We start from the raw sequence: 16,213 nt of genomic DNA, 5'->3' as shown, positions 1-16,213 counted from the left end.
TTCAGCCCCTTCTGCCACGGCCATTTTGTGCGGAGAGCAAACTTCTTTATATGCATTGCGAGATTGATTTGGACAAAGAAAAATGGGCTGAGACCACAGACAATTTTGTGTTGGCACGTGCCGTTGGCCGGGCATCTGGACCAATCAGCTCATCCGTCTCAGCCTTCTGTGAGCTGCTCGGACGCCAATGATGATGCAGTGAAAGGGACAACAGTTTTTTTTTTTTTTAGCCCACGCTTTTATCCAAAGCGACTTGGGTGAATTAAGATAAACCAGTGCAGTATCTCTGTTCAAAACAAGCAGGCCTGCTGCCGGTGTACCGATTGCCTGCAGCCTTTGCGGTCGCTGCTCGCCAAATTCTCAAGAGCCGCTCCTCCAAACAACTTCACACTCGACACTCCGCTTCCTCGGGTCCTCAGAGGTCCAACCGGCGAGTAGGAAGTCGATCGGATGAACGGATGTTGAGAGAATCAAAGGGATAGACAGAGGGACCGACAAGACAGACAGAGGCTCCTCTTATCATAGGAAGACGTCACTCAGGAACAAGGTGCGGTCGGGGATCCTTGCTCCAGTTTGCCTGTACAGCTAGGCTACGGACAAGGTGGATCAAACGCACATATCGGTTACGACTATCACCCTACCAATAACAACTATCTTATCAGCCGCCATTGTAGATTTTGATTTGAATATCATTACACAATACTGATTCATACAGAAAAGTACGATGTCTACAGTACACACCTTCCGCAAATAAGTCAGCATGCCTCCTGCTGTGCGTGTGCATGTGTGTGAGCGTGTGTGTGTGTGTGTGTGTGTGTGTGTGTGTGTGTGTGTGTGTGTGTGTGCGCGTGCGTGCATGTATGTGTGTGTCTGTGTGTGCGCGCCTGTCTCTGTATGTATGCATATTACGTGTGTGCCCATGTGTGTGTGTGTGTTTGTGCCTGTCTGTCAGAGAGTACCGGTAATCGTCCTTTTTGTTTAGTGTTTTTCTTTCTAAGTGTTTCAGGCGCAGAGTGGGTCCAGCGCAGAGACGCGGGTCATTACGACCGATTGCCTTTAATTTGCCGCCGTCGTTTAATGTCATTACACAGACGACAGGTGCAAAAGCCTCTTATCAACCGGCCGTCCATAATCCACCCACACCGCACTCTCACACACGCACGGCTCTCGGCCCTCCGAGCAGGCAAAAACGCAACCCCACTTAGCCACACAAAAAAAAAGTCAAGTTCATTTGACCCATCTCGAATAATCCTATTTGCAGTGATTCACTCCATCATCAAATTATTTCCCATTTTGGCTAATCTGAGGCCGGTACAGTCATAGCGGTTCAGGGCAAGGCATTACAGTGCAACAGAATGATTCACAGCCTGGCCAATTTGGTGATGCTTTTATCCAGAACCCGAAGGACGTTTACACAGAGGAGAAAGGAGGAGGGGGGGGGGGGGGATACAAAGGTAAAGAGTGGCATTTACCGTTGTGGTGTTAGCGCTACGCTTCACAGACTTGGTGATAACAGGAGTCTAATGTTAAGGCTGCCACTTGTGTTATCTTTTGAGCAAGGCATGGAGGGGAGATACTGCAATCAACCTTTCCGGTCCAGTAAACCATAAATTATAATATGATAGAGAGACAGATTGAGAGTGGAAAGAGAGAGAGAGAGGATGGGGGAGCGAGAGGATGGGGGACAGAGAGAGACATAAAACGCCAAAGGGAGCTCGACCATCCCTCCCCCTATTACTCATAGTTTGATTTTCAATGACTGAAATGATTTCATTTCATCAGCTGCATAATCATCATCAGGATGACCACACATACACAAGTGGAGTGAGCGCTTGCATTAAAATGAAGTACCGCCCTGGCTAAAGAAAGGAGTCAGAGAGCAATAGGGAGAGTGTACGTGATGGACAGAGGGTGTGAAGATTTGAGAGGTTCAAATTGTGCTGCCTCGTTTTCTTTTCTTTTTGAAAATCACATTGAGCCCGGCGGGAGTTTTGCGCTTTGTTTTCAAAGATCAGCCCAAAGCTGCGATGCCTCATGCTTTGTGTTGCATGGGACAAGGAGGCTGACCCATTCTTCCTGCTGAATCACCATTGGTCAGCCCGGGGAACGGGGGCAAGGCTAAGAATTACAGAAATGAGTCTGTTGTGCCGAGAATAGAGCGCTTTGTGGCGGCCATTTTGTACGGCCACTTTATCCACCTGCTCCGGGCGGTCCCTCTCCGCCCGGCTGGGCAGAGGAGGGAAATGGATGTTACAGGGGTGGGGGGGAGGGCGGGGGGATGTCAACTCGCCAACTCAGCCGCTCGTTGCCATTTTTGGAGAACTTTTTTAAAGAAAGACCGTTTTAAAATGGGGAAATGAAAAGGCAGGGCCAGCTGTTTCGGTGTCTCTAGGCTTTTCTTCTGGTTGTTTTGTTCCGACGTCAGCCTCAGTCTTGGGTAAACTGTCATGAGCCATTGAATTCAGAATCAAGAAAAAATCATCAGCATCTATAATTCAGTCCTAGGCCTGCCTGAAAAATGCCACAGATAAATAGAAACAGTAATTGTATTAATATCTCTTGCATCTCATGGGTTAACCTAGCGATTGTTAGTGCATTAAACTTGGTTCTATGGACATCCTTGCTGAGGCGACAGCAATCATTTCTTTCACTTTCTACTGCCAAATGTACTTAATGTTAGTCATCTTGGATAAAAGCATCTGCTAAATGCCCTAAATGTAGATGTAAATGTATTCTTCGATGTTCTTACTAACTGTTGTTCTAATAATTAATTATATACATAAAAAAAACTAATAAACGTAATTAAGTCAACCTGAGTTGTTAAAATGACAACACGCCGAACACCAACAGATGTTAGCTCTTTTGATTTCCCTCGGCAACAAAACAAGCAATCAAAGCCACTGCATGTGGTTGTTAGTGCATACAAGGACAAGGCCAGCATCATTCAACACTGTGTTATTGTACACATCCCCAATGAAAAGGTAATCAAAAGCGGCCAGCATTGCGTGTCTAGCCAGCAGCAAATAGACACTAACCTTCGTCTCCGTCGACTGTATTGTTTAAAAAAAATAACATTAAACCAAGTTGGTAGCTGGGCTACTTTAGAAAACTATTTCTTATGTGCCATACCATCAGTCATAAATATTCTTAAAGATTGATTGTACATATGTATGGCTTTGCAACAAATTGTTATATGCATTAGTTAATCCCATTGCTCATGTCGCAAATATATAATCATTACAATGTCCCTTATCCGATGTTCAGAAGTGCTTTCCCTCTAAAATACTTGTTTGGCCTTTAAGTATAAATGTACTTGTTCCAAATAATGACTAAATCTAAATCCATTAACCTCCATCAAGCAGCAATTAGCCTTTCTCAATGTGTTGAAGAGGTCATTATTCCTTTACGCTGCGGACTGTATTTCAGTCCTCTTTCAGAGTTATAGGATTCATGTCTAAAATAAAATAACATAATAATATGCTTTACTTCTATTTTTACCAATGGCTGCCTTTTCTCCTCCTACACAATAGAGACGACTCCTAAGGGTAACACACACCTTATTATGAGGAAACACATACACACACACACACACACACACACCACACTTTAGACTTGGCTAGGATTTTCTAAGGCATCCGTCGTGCTGTTACACAGTGGGGACACACACACACACACACACACACACACACACACACACACACACACACACACACACACACACACACACACACACACACACACACACACACACACACACACACACACACTCCATCTGACTATAAGTGCTCCTAGCCTGCAGGGCCAGCGACTCACATGGAGAAACGGTGAAAAATAAAACACAGAGCCCTTCCTCCTCCCCCATGGCGCTACACCGACTCTGTCATGGCCGCCAGAGACCAGAGACCAGAGTAATTGTCTGGGAAAGGTTTAAAACCGTCTCTCCCAGCCCCCCTGAGGAGCCCATAACCTCATCCTCCCTGAAGGACCGTGTATCCTTTATATACAGTGTGTGTACACACCGAAGACAGAAGGGATGCGTCTGTCTCTGGCTTGCTTCCCCCTGCCTCGGCTCCCCCTCCCTCCATCTGAAGCCGTGTGCCTCGCTGTTACCCCGGGGAGTCTCAGAGGGAGAGACACACAGGAGCTGTTACAGGAGAGACCAGGGAGAGACCAGCCATCTCAGACGAACAAACACCTTCTCCTGCTCCATCTGTGTTGTGCGCCACACAACTGTGTTGTTGTGTCTCCACGTTTACAGACCCGTTCACTGAGGTGTTTGGTGGCTGGTTGCGTCACGGGTAAAGCGCGGACGCAGGTTCCTTTGACGCGAGCGAGGGCTGTTTGGTGAGGTCGATGAGATGATGAGGATGAGAACGATGACGGTGATGAGGGGGACGATGATGTGCAATGTGCCGCGGACGTCGATCCACTCCAAAGAGGTGTGGGGCCAGATGAAATACATCGATAATAACTGCCAGCGTAACGACGGTGCCCTGAGGTCACATCAACCGACTACGCAAAGCACCCAACGAACCCATGAACTCACCGACTCAATGAGCACATCATGGGAGCGCTGTAGACAGGGGGAGGTATATCCGGGAACACCGTTCCAGATGTAGAGTGCTCTCCATTAACCCGGGCCGATTACAGCTCTAATCATAGGGTTGAGCCCCCCCCCAGCTCCCATCTCCTTATGCGCTCACCGCCCGTGTTCATAGGAAGGGTTCTAATTTATTCGTTCTACCTGTATGGACGGAGGGGTCAGAAAGGACGCACGCGGCCAATTGCTCAGTAACGGAAAACTGCCTTTGATGTGAATTAAGTGGAATAAATCGCTTAACAACGCGCACAACAGCGACGGCGTGGCGGACGGATGTGGGCAGCAGCTTTGGGGAAATGGCGGGCCAGGCGGTAAACTAATTCCAGCGCCCCCGCCCACCGCCACAACGTCATCATCGTTTCCTGTGCAAAGTGCTTTTTCCAGCAGAGGAAGACGACATTTTTTTTCTTTTTACAAAATCTCCACATGCCTTGACCTCTTCCTCCCGGGAAACTCTCCAAACACACACACACAGAAATATAACGACACTTTCATGAATATCAATGGGATATTTAAAATGTTTGCGGCGACAACACGCCACGGTGTAATTCAGGCGTTATGAATTGCCTTCTCTCCGACCTGTCAACTGGACCTGTCAACTGTCAGTAATTTCCCAGTGGTCGTTGTTTGTGCTCGTGCTTGCTTGCTTTTTCCTTTGCAATTGCTTCCTCAGGGTTCAGGGAAGAATAACGGAAACGATTCAACACTGTTGTGTACATTGTTGTGTATCCTCAGCAAACGGAAACGTTTTAACCAAAAGAATCCCCCAGAAGCCCAAACATCTTGTCAGAACGTGCGCCTCATAAAACAAACGTCGGTCTCAACGGCGGTAGAACAATTCGCGGCAAAGGGTTCGATCAGCCTGACTCCGGCTGACATGAGGTTAAAACTAGAGAGCCTTCGCGGATCAGTTGGGACGGGACCGAAGGCATTAACCGCGGGATAGACGAGAGATTAGGTTAGTACTGAATCTAAGGCAACAACATAAAGTGTCCCCACCCCCTTTCAGACTTCAAGAGATCCTTTAAACATGAACAGCTGCTGCTCATTGCTGATGATACCTGCTTCACAAACATCAGCTCTGAGATGAGTCGAGGCGGAGCACAGGGTCAAGTTACACACCCACGCACACATTCTGTCTCTCTCGCTCCCTCTTAAGAATTCTATACAAAAGGGGGTTTGACCTTCTCATTGAGAATGACTTAAAGCGGGTCTTTGATCGCCAACGTCATGCCGACTTACCCACAACATCCTGACATTTCCATGATGATAAAAAAAAAGAAATAAACGTTTTTCTCTGCTGTTTGGTCATTCAAAACATTAGCTTCTGAAACAGGAAACAAGACGTAACTCCGCCCCTTGCAGTTTTTGGGTTTCCGGCCCCGCCCCTGCGCCGTCTCCCCCCTGAAGTCCTGCTCGGTTATAGAAGGACCACCGGAGGTTCCCAGATTACCTCTAACCCACCCCTGTGACTTCCTGCCTCATCCACAAGCCCTCTGACCACTTCCTGCCCTCACTGTCCGACACACTGACACCTTGACGCCTTGTCATCCCCCCTCAGAGGCCCCTGACCTTCAGCCCCCTGTTTGGCCCCTCTACAATATAGCCGGGGGGGGGGGCCCCGATGAGCTCATGACCTGATGCTGTACTGCCAGGGGCCCCCCAGGGGGGTCCCCGACCAGATGGCTATGCATGAGATGAGGCGGGCCCCTGGACCGGGGCTCGCGTCCCTGCGCTGCCCGTTATTCATGAGGCCCCTCCTCGCCCCGGGTCATCGCTCACGCCGTCGCTACGGTAACCCCCCTGGCCGGGTGATGGTCAGTGACAGCGGTGTCACGGAGAGCCCAGCTCATGTTTAAAACAATAAAAATGGAGGGGCATCATCCGTCCATCGTCATGGCGATGGAATGGAAAGGACGAGGATGGTTCTAGATATGAAACGAAGTAAAGATAACACTCAAGGCTAAACGAGAAACAATCTAACCCCAGAGACTCCCTCTGACACATTTTAACATATCTCCAGATCAAGAAAACGGAGGGGTGGAAATGAAGCACAAAGAGAAGTGGAAATAGGCTCTAATGAAACAGATGGTTACCTTCTCCAGCAGACCGGGTGCCCTGGCCAATCAGACTAAACCAGCAGTGGTCCCCATCCAATAGACACCGATCTTTCAATTGAGTAGTCGCGGCCAAATCTTGGCCCCCGGCTCTCATCAGCAGAGCATCCATCTATCTGAATTCTCTGTGGGGTAATGAACGACGTCTGGCCTGGTTTCCAACTCCATTCCTCCTGGTTCCCCCCTGGTTCCCCTTCTCAGAGTTATTTTCTATTTCGGCTGGCGGTGGTCAAGTGCGGTCCTGGAAGCAGGTCAGCTCGACTTAAGCGGCCATTTCATCAAATTGATGGCAAGTGCTTGTGAGTCACCACACCGCCTTTGACTGGTGAACTCCTGCCACCAACACCTCAGAATCCAAGCATCGCCCCTTACACAATGACACAACCAACACAACACTACACACACACACACAAACACACACACACACACACACTCACACTCAACTCGAAATCCAACCTTCCCCCTTACAGACACACATAACCCCACCTTCCGACCCGCATACTCAGACTACACTTCCCACACACACACACACACACACACACACACACACACACACACACACACACACACACACACACACACACACACACACACACACACACACACACACACACACACACACACACACACACAAACCAATCAAACATGATTACTGCTGTCCAGCTCCTCAGGATCAAAGGATTTAGAAGTCATAGACCCTAGTTCAGCAAATTTCCTCTCAACCAACTCTTTCCACAAGTAAAGCTGTGTGTGTGTGTGTGTGTGTGTGTGTGTGTGTGTGTGTGTGTGTGTGTGTGTGTGTGTGTGTGTGTGTGTGTGTGTGTGTGTGTGTGTGTGTGTGTGTGTGTGTGTGTGTGTGTGTGTGTGTGTGCCTGTGAGCGTGTGTGTGTGTGTGTGTGTGTGTGTGTGTGGAATCACTGGAGTCTTCTTAAAACAGAGAGTAGGTGACAGCCATGAAAAGCTGACAGAAGAAGGATTTCAGAGGGGAGAGAGACTTTGAAAAAAAGAGAGAGAGAAGAGAAAGCAGTAAATCTGTCAATAAGATGGCGGGGGAGAGAGGCTGCAGGCGCCAGCCGGCCTTTAACGGCCATTTGTCCTCTGGGGTCGGCTGCTCCGTCTTCTCCTTCCGCCGTCAACAACAAAAACCACCTCAACAACAACAACAACAACAACTGCAGGTATGGCACCGTGCACCACCACACGGACTTGGGTCATCTGAACTGTAGCTTTCCTTTGTCATATGTTTATCTCTATGTCATCTTTAAAACTCAATGCAAAGGCCTAAAGATGCACCGTCTCTGCTTTCCTTTCCCTCTCGCTGCTTTTCCTTTCCTGCCACTCCACCTCACTCACAGGCTATTGAGCTGTTTGGGTGCAGCACAGGAAGCTGTCCACTACTGTTTTCCATGTAGGACGTGGACCGGAATATGATGATGATCGTTTAAACGTGTCCCCCGGGAGGAGAGAGGCCCATCAACGGTTGTAAAGGCCAGCGGCGCTTCACGGTTTGGTTAAGAGTTGGCAGAACCAAAAGGCTTGGGACTGTGTAAAGTACAGGCTGGACATTCGGGCTGGGCAGTTTTCAAGGGGGTTTTCCTTGGGGGAATTTGGGAGGATAAATTGGATTAAAATCTTCCAATTTAGTTAGAGCAGCTTGTCCAGGCATCACCTGACCACAGCTTGGCTAGCTCTCCGTATCTTTACATATTCGGTAATCTGGTGTTGGCAAGATGGTGTCCATGGCAAACAGGCCAATGTTTTATGCTAGACTTGGGCTAGCATCTAAATTTGGATTCAGGATCCAGGTGAAGTCAAATCCTGTCGTCTGTTCTCTTTCCTTCCATCTCTCTCAGTTTCCCCCTCTCTCCCTCCGGTTGTTTCTGTCCCTCTCTCGCTTACGTGCCTAAACTGTCTCTCCCTATTTCTCCCTCCCCCTCTTTCTCTCCCACAGGTGCATGTCGAAACAGCCAGCTTTTCGGTCACTGTATCTGCCTCGCTCTCTCTCCCCCCCCCCCCCCCCCCCCCCCCCCCCCCCCCCATGCGTGCGTTGTGATTCTCTCTCTCGCTCTCTCTGCCTTTTCTGCTCCCCTTCCAGATGTTAGCTTTCTTCAGAACTCAACCCCCTCCTGCTGTTCTTACATTTCTACTCTAGCGCCGAGGCCATTAGCAGCCACGCTCGGTCCAAAAAACACACAGCTGATGAGCTTCTTCGATGCAACACCAGCACCCGGCAGACACCAAGACTAATCTGCGTTGGACCTTTCACCACCGGCCCTGTCCGTCGGGCCAGACCCAAACACAGGTGAAAAGAAAAAATGGTATTCAAACAAGAGAAATCTGGACCCTTTTCTTCACATACCCTCCGTGAAATACCCGGGCACGAAAAAGTGAGGCTTATAAATAACTACGACATCATGTGACCGCCAGGCACCGGGAGTGGATTCCAACCGTCTAATGAAACTGAATTACTAGCAGGAACCAAAATCGTTCACCATATCAAGTCTTTTGAAGCGACAACAAGAGTAAATCATTCCAGAATAAAGAGAGGGATTAGTATAGATTAGATAGTGCATTGTCCTCGCTCACTCAATCACGCACCTCACTTTCTTCATCAGTTTCCCTTCGCTTTTGTCCCCCCCCCCATCAAGCATCAATCATCGTCTCTTTCATCGCTCCACCGCTATATTACTCCATCTGATTGTCTCTTTTGTTAACTGATTGTCATCCGCCATCTCTCACTGCTGCCAGTCTGAGGAGATCTGTTTAACAGGCTTATTAGGCTCACGGCTCAACCTCTGGTCAGGGTCGACGACCTCTGACCCCCCCAGTCCCCTCGGACCTACCATTGATTGAGACAATTAAACTGAGACAGAGACAGAGACACAGAGACCTGTTGTAGTCATAGCTACAGTCAACCATTTAAGAGAGAGTAGGAATCAACAGAATCAAGAACAACAGGAAGTAGAAAGATAAGGAGGGGAGGAGATATAGGTAAATTTGTATGACAACTTCAATATTTACTTTCCATGCCAATAATGTTCTTTTGAATTGAAAGAGCGAAAGATAGAGGGAGAGCGATGGGGGGGAGAGAGAAAGCAATTACATATACAAACATCTACTCGCCTGATTTTGTATACTCCCTTCCCTTTTGAGCCTGATAGGCACAGAAATACAGACAAAGCATTTAAAATTCTCTCTCTCTCTCTCTCTCTCTCTCTCTCTCTCTCTCTCTCTCTCTCTCTCTCTCTCTCTCTCTCTCTCTCTCTCTCTCTCTCTCTCTCTCTCTCTCTCTCTCTCTCTCTCTCTCTCTCTCTCTCTCTCTCTCTCTCTCTCTCTCTGTGTGTTACATGTGTGCGTATGTTTGTGTATGTGTGTCTTCATGCTATGCTCTGCCTCCCAATCACTCAAAGTGGTTTCTTTAATTACCCAAGTATACACATACTTAAAGGCGCAGTAAGCAGTGTTGTCGCTTTCAGCTAACTTCCTGTCCCCTTCTGCAGTGAGCACTCCCCTTCCTCCTACCCATGTCAAGATGAAGGCGGGACTTGTAAAGACTCCCGTCTCTCCTTCCTCTCTTCCCTCTCTTCCCTCGCGTATTCCTTGCTTGGCGCGTTTGGTTGTGTAAGCGAGTACACTTGTCCTCCAAAGTCCAGTTAGTGTCAAACTTGTGAACACGAGCTGTGTTCAAAATCGTTCCCCATCACGGATATATAGTGCACTATATAGGGTGCTCGCCATTTTGTAGTGGTGTTTGAATTCTCAGTGGTAATTTCATGCACTATATAGTGGACTTAAAATACCCAAATTTTGAGTGTACATACGATGTGCCCTACATGTTACTCCCTTATACCCAATGCAATGCGTCGTGTTTTTTCCGGAGGAGAAGAAGAAGCTGAATAACCGCGAAAACGAATACATTTAATGATGGAGACTCCGGCTTTTGTTTAGAAATGACAACAATTTATTTGGGATTTAACATAGAAAATGTAACATTCAAAATTTATTTAAAAAAACGTAACATTCAATATCAATACAACCTCCAGCTTTCCTCGTGAGTGCCCGGTTTGTTTACATGATGTGGGCGCATCTGTCTGCGTCACAAAACTACCCGGCGCATTTACTGACACGAATGACGTTTAGGAACGTTCAGCATAGTGTCGGAATTCTCGTTTGTTCGTTCCCTATATAGTGCACTATATCATGAACACTATATAGGGAATAGTGAGTGAGTGAATAGGGAACGATTTCAAACACAGCTACTGTGTTCCGTACCCTAGCGCGGATTAGTGAGCCGCGCCCGGGTCAATTTGAATAGGTGGCCACCAGGACGTTTCACATGCTCTTTGTAACACGGGAGTGGCCATGCTGTTTAATTGGCACTCAAGCAGGCGCCAATCTCATCCATTGAGCTGCAGGGGCAGAGCTGATAGAGTAGGAAAGGCAGGCTGCTAGATGGTCATTTCCCCCTGGCCTGGCGCACAATGATTGGACTCTGGAGCTGGGTGAGACTGCACACCTGTTGCAAATTGAGCCATCAGTGTGCACAGGTTAAGCCAGCCATCCCACCCCCCCCCCACACACACACACACACACAAACTCCTGGCCACATGGAGTACCAGCAGTCATGTATCATTGTCTGCAGACCTTACAATAAACCGGATTTCTAACCCCACCGGCACCCTGTGTCTAGTCACTGTGATGGAGTTTGGCAGCCATCCATGCTTGTAGCATGGATATTGCTACAATCAATAATAGAAGGCATCGTTCATGGGTTGGCCCCCATTGTATGGGTTTGAGATTAGCGATGGCGTGCTTTCTACACCAGAGTGACGACTTTAAAGGTCCCATATTGTACCACCAGGTGTGAGCGTGATTAGCCGTTACAAGCCGTTTTGAAAATCAGTCTCTTCTGACATAACAGTTGGGTGTGTCCGCAGCAGCGTTTGCTGCAGTCAACTGGGAAGGCTGGTAGACTGATCTATCCAGCAGAAACACCCACTTGTGATGTCAGAGGGGCAGATTTTCAAAACGGCTTGTGATGGCTAATCACACTCACACCTGGTGGTATAATATGGGACCTTTAACAAATGTCTTCTTCGTCTTTACGTTTACAGGCGGAACAGGCACCAACAAGGTGCATACCGCCCCCTACTGTTTCGTTGTGTGTGTAGATAGAGTACTCAGGCACAGAATAACATCACTAATGTGAAGGCTTAGTGGTGGGAGACTGTAAGGTGTGAAAGGGGGGGGGGATCGTACTCCAGCGCGGTACGAATCAATCGCACTTAATATGAAAACGCCCTAACACTCGTGGAAGAAATAAATATTGCTCACAGAACCTTGACGCACGCACACACACACACACACACAGGAGGGTTGAGAGAGGAATAAACGAGGCGGTGGTGTGAAAGCGCTATCGAGCACGAACAAAAGAAGAGGGAGTGGGAGAGGAGGTTGAAAAGGATACTGAGATAAATGTTTCTTTCTTATCGTACATCCTTACCCTAAACTGCATAACGGTAATCTAAATTTCATTTTTTACCGGCTAATCCGTTAGACTGCAAGCCGTGATCAGTAGTAATTTCATACTTTGAGTGACAACGGCCTGTATTTAATTATACTAATTACGATCTTGTCTGATTCTTTGGGATTTCCCGAGCATCTATTATAATCCTTATGTAAGCCTATCTATTGAAAATCTATAAGTTGTGATAAACCTCTTCTCTATCTATACAAATCTTCCTTGATCTTCATCTTTTCGCTCTCTCTCAGAACATTTAACCTTTTGACCTCTCAAGCCTCTGAACATCCAACGACGACGTTCATGGTATATGTGTCACCATATGTGTCTGCATTTGCGTTTGGGAGAAAGAGTGATATAGAGGAGTAGAGGGAAATAAAGTGTTTGTGTGTGTGTGTGTCTATCTCCAGGAAGTCATTAAAATGGAAGACTTCCTGTTCCTCCAGGATAGCAGCCAATTATCAAGCAGCCAGATCAAATGGACAGCCAGATAAGTCCCGCCCCCCACGGCCAATACTCCCTCTTCATTAGCACACCCCCCCTCCGGGAGGGAGGGGGGGTTGTGGCGGGGGGGGAGAGAGAGAGAGAGAGAAGTATTGGGGGAAATTAACAAGAAATTAATGGGGAAGGTGTGTGTGTTTGACGAGGGACATCTTCATTGAGGCGGGGGTAAAAAAAGGGAATGTTATAATGTAATCATGCCTTTTGTCCGCCGCCGCCTTCCTAGATCCGTGTAATATGCATGAAGAGCTGACAATAAAGATAACCCAAACTCAACAGGAAGGTGAAACTAGATCAACATCTCCCCTGCGTGACACACATTCACGGCAAATCTATCCCGAATGGTTGTTCACCCATTTGGACGTTTTTAGTATTGGTCCTTGTCGGGAACGAGAACATAAAAAAAAGAAGATGACCACCAGCAGAATCCAGAACGTCTGCTCGAGGATGTTTTAGATCTCTTTCAGAACACCCAAATGGAATTCTGTTGGATTATGTTATTATATTCTGTAATGATCTCCTCATTTATACTGTAAATGTTGGGAGCTCATTTCCCACTGGCTGTACCACGCTATGACACCGGCGTACCCCGCAGGGTCCATGAAGTGTCTCTGATCTTGGTGGCGCAGCCATAAGGACATCTACAGAGCTTCATACGGACCCATGGATGTCCAAAGGATTCGTTAGAACAGCCAGCCGATATGCTCACATGCTATTCACTTCAAGCGTAGCTTCTCCTCCCCTCTCCTACCCCTTTGACTTGTTTCAACCAGTCGAAGTGTGTGCGCGTGTGCGTGTGCATGTGTGCGTGCGTGGGTGCGTGTGTGAGTCTGTGATGTGAGTGTGGGCTGAGGAGCCAGTAGAGATCTATCTATTGATCTATTGATCTCCCTCTAATATAAACCTATAGAGATGCGTCTGTGTGTGTGTGCGTGTATGTGTGTTGGACGGAGTTCTATGATTTTGAATGTTTCAGTTAATGTATGCTAATTGTTCTTTGCCGTGTGCGTGCGTCACCATGTGTCCGTGAATGTGCGTGTGTGTGGTGAATGCATTATGCAACGGTCCACCATTGCTGATTCTATTCCAAACTCCCTCAAACACACATCCAGACCACCACCTGCTGTCATGGTAGATGAGTTCTCCACAGGACACACACACACACACACACACACACACACACACACACACACACGCTACGGTGAGTGTGTGTGTGGATGTGATTCTCCTTCATGTGCTCCCCCATCTTCTAAGCACCACCGTGGCGTGTGGAAGGTGTGTTTTGGTTTCAAGGCTGTAGGTCTCTAGGACCCAGACTGTGTGCGGTAAATCTGAAACAAACATGTAAAATGGAGGAAAAAACCTTATATTCAAGATACATTGAGGGATCCGTCGTATGAGGAGATGGAGCATGAGAATTATTATGATCAATCTGATCAGTAGGCATCAAGTATGTTCACTTTGGCAGCTATTTTAGATTTAGTCTGAATATTATTAGCCGAAAATGCATTTTCGGTAGTCTTCAATTTCGTCTTTTTCTTTTTGGGTTAGTCGACAACAAATCAAAACGTCCAGTATTTGATTCAACGAAAAAAGTATTATTATTATTATTAAGTATTAGTAGTATCTTCACTGGTAGACACACATAGATGGGAGTAAATCCTGAGAAATGCACCCCTATTTCCTGAATAGAGGCTCGTTTTTGAATCGGGAATCGCTTTAATCCGAGAATTGCGACCCCGACAACCGAAGCCCAATCAACTCACGGGACGCCCCGACATTCCCACCCCTACCCTCCACGGCGGCGTTCCACGACGGAACGCGCTCCTCTCCGCATCGATCGCCGACTCCGTGGTCCTGCGTGCGCTGACGTTGTCATGGAAACCGCAACCCCTCAACTCTACCGCGTGACGGGGGAATTGCTGTGGCGTATTCCGACAGCGGTTAACTAGCTTACGTGTGTTAGCCGCATGTTCCCAGACGCGCTCTGCCCGCGAGCGCATGCGACGTGCATGCAGACTACATTTGCGTGTGTGTGTGTGTGTGTGTGTGTGTGCCACTGCGCCCCGGCTGCCAATATGCCTTGCGTCTGACGGCCTACATCGGGGTCTCCCCGGAGACCCGGTTCCGGCACCGCTGGGTTTAACCAGGAGTGGGGGGTCCCTCGTGCCTTGTCCCATTTCCCATAATCCTTAGCTCCCCAGCTGTAAGATCCTTTGTTCCTGCATTATCGTCCTCCTCACACCAATCCAGCCCCCAGCCTTTCATCCACAGCCAGCCTCCTCTCTCTCTCTCTCTCTCTCTCTCTCTCTCTCTCTCTCTCTCTCTCTCTCTCTCTCTCTCTCTCTCTCTCTCTCTCTCTCTCCTCTCTCTCTCTCTCTCTCTCTCTCTCTCTCTCTCTCTCTCTCTCTCTCTCTCTCTCTCTCTCTCCACTGTTGTCTTTTCCTTCCTTACCAATCTCTTTAAATCCCTTCCTCCTCCTCCTCCTCCTTTGTTCAATGTCTACGCTCTCAAATGATAGTCTGTCACATTTCGGTCACCCCCCAATTAACTCCCCTCATGAACGTATAATAACCATATTGTACGACTACAGAGGGAGTGCACAGCATAAATTGCTATTTTGGAGTCGCATGGTAGCAAACAGGGGAGAGAGGGAAGGATAGCTGGCTTAGATGGCTTTTGTTACGGTGCCGGGTTTGTTCTTCCTACCTGTAGGAGTCCTTGAGCGGGATGCCCTAACCCCTACCTGCTCCTTAGTGACCACTTTGGATTAGTGTCCGCCACTTTGGATAAAAGCCTCTCCTAAATGAAGTATGAATAGTCACACTAATAGCAATAGCAGTAATATCCTACTGAGGGAGATTTAGCGTTTGTTTTCCTACTTGTATTCCCGAGCTCTCCCAACAACACAACAACAGCTACGTCAAGGCTTACTGTGTGCCAACAACAGAAATGTTAGTTATTTTGCACGCGAGGAGGCACGCTGGGAGGATTTGTAAGAATGGCATATTTTAAAAAAAAGGTCAAATGGTCGACCATGTGTCTGGTCGGGCACACTGTTGGATCTGCCAGCTGCTCACTTTCAGTCCCTCTGTTTGACAACTCAGCCATGGGAGGAGCCCATGTGCATTACCCAGGCTCACAAAATGGGTGACGTTTTGAGGTATTGCTGCGTCCTAGTAAGGTTTAGAGAGAATACCTCTCAAGAGCTGAGTGGTGGATACTAACGCTAACTAGAATAGCTGACGACCTTGGGATAAAGTGTGGCATTTAAAGAGAGAGAAAAAGGGGAAAAACATTAATAAAGGGAGACTCAACTAGCTACAGTGCTAACATCTTAGGCAACACGCCATGCAACGACCCCAGGACGCTAGGGTTGTTACAAGGCATGAAGAGAAATCCCTCTTTCTCCTTAAACCCACTTTTCCGTTCCGTCTTCGCAGTGTTTTCCATAAAAAGGCACACAAGGGGTGG

At 47.8% G+C, this 16,213-nt stretch overlaps 1 protein-coding gene across 1 annotated transcript in view; it reads right to left on the bottom strand.

The window, feature by feature from the left end:
* Nucleotides 1–16,213, bottom strand: part of ptprsa (protein tyrosine phosphatase receptor type Sa) — a 109,361-nt gene that overhangs the window by 60,160 nt on the left and 32,988 nt on the right. The window lies entirely within an intron of this gene.

The sequence above is a fragment of the Gadus chalcogrammus genome, chromosome 12 (assembly GCF_026213295.1).
Source record: "Gadus chalcogrammus isolate NIFS_2021 chromosome 12, NIFS_Gcha_1.0, whole genome shotgun sequence".
Taxonomy (NCBI): Eukaryota; Metazoa; Chordata; class Actinopteri; order Gadiformes; family Gadidae; genus Gadus; species Gadus chalcogrammus.
The sequence above is the reverse complement of the archived record's forward strand: the minus strand, read 5'-3'. Positions and strand labels throughout refer to the sequence as shown.